At 41.5% G+C, this 1,068-nt stretch overlaps 1 protein-coding gene across 2 annotated transcripts in view; it reads right to left on the bottom strand.

Annotated features, from left to right (window-relative positions):
• The window catches only part of LOC121814063 (galaxin-like), a 10,461-nt gene that overhangs the window by 6,349 nt on the left and 3,044 nt on the right, over nt 1–1,068 (bottom strand). The window lies entirely within an intron of this gene.

The raw sequence follows: 1,068 nt of genomic DNA, 5'->3' as shown, positions 1-1,068 counted from the left end.
GTCAAAAAAATCGGATTTGATGCGCTTTCGCCTGCAGTGTGAACATAGCCTAAGATTTTTGGGGTCAAGTACAATAATGTCAGTTTTATCTGAATTTAGAAGTCATGTCTTTATCTCTTCAAGACATTCCTGCAGTTTAAGTAATTGGTGTGGGTTATCTGGCTTCATGGATAGACAAAGTTGGGTATCATCTGCAAAGCAGTGAAAATGTATGCTATGCCTTCTAATGACACTGCCGAAGGGAAACGATATGGATCAAACCACTGCAGCGCAGCACCTTTCATACCTACAGTGTCAGTAATTCATAGTGCCTGGATATGCTTTAAAATAAATGTTATACCTTTTACTTTATTTAGTTGACTTTATAGCAGCACTCACAGTGATGACAGACTTTGAGTGAAAACTGTTCAAAAACCCAGTGGTGTGTGTTTTTCATGTCCTGCACTTCCTGATTCAACACTCCTCCATCCTTCCACTTTTGACTCTCATGAGCTTTTCAGAATACTCTCCACCCTCTCAACAGGCTCTCTTTACTCATTGTGCATTTCTATCTCTAGCCTTAGTCACACAAACTTGCTCCCTCTCTCTCTCCATGTTTCTGTGTCCATCTCCGGGTTTGCTGTTCAGTGTTTTGAGTTAGTTCACCCAGTTTATGTTAGTTAAACCTCAGTTTCCATTTTGCCTCTTGCTTTTTTATGTTCAGGTATTAATAAACGGCTTGCCTACTGTTAAACCTCACTCTCGCATCTATGTGTCTGCATGTGTGTCCTCAACCTCCTCACAGCCTGTTGACATTCATCTCCCTGAATATCACACTTTTTCTTTGACAACCTCTCCCTTTAAATACTTTGATGTACTTTATCCTCCGAGAACTCTATGTTCTTCTCCACTTTCACCATGTGACCCTTGCCTCTGCTTTTCTTGCTTCATATCCTTGATTTCTTAAATCATCCTGCAGACCACCATCTAGTTTGACCTGACACCACCTTGAAGTCTCCCATTCACTTTCAGACTGCACCGTCTGTTTCTGCATACCATGTATTTAATCTGTATTCGCGCCCCCCCCCC

The sequence above is a fragment of the Haplochromis burtoni genome, unplaced genomic scaffold (genome assembly GCF_018398535.1).
Source record: "Haplochromis burtoni strain Fernald_Lab_line unplaced genomic scaffold, NCSU_Asbu1 Contig_15, whole genome shotgun sequence".
Taxonomy (NCBI): domain Eukaryota; kingdom Metazoa; phylum Chordata; class Actinopteri; order Cichliformes; family Cichlidae; genus Haplochromis; species Haplochromis burtoni.
This window is presented reverse-complemented; position numbering and strand designations above follow the sequence as displayed.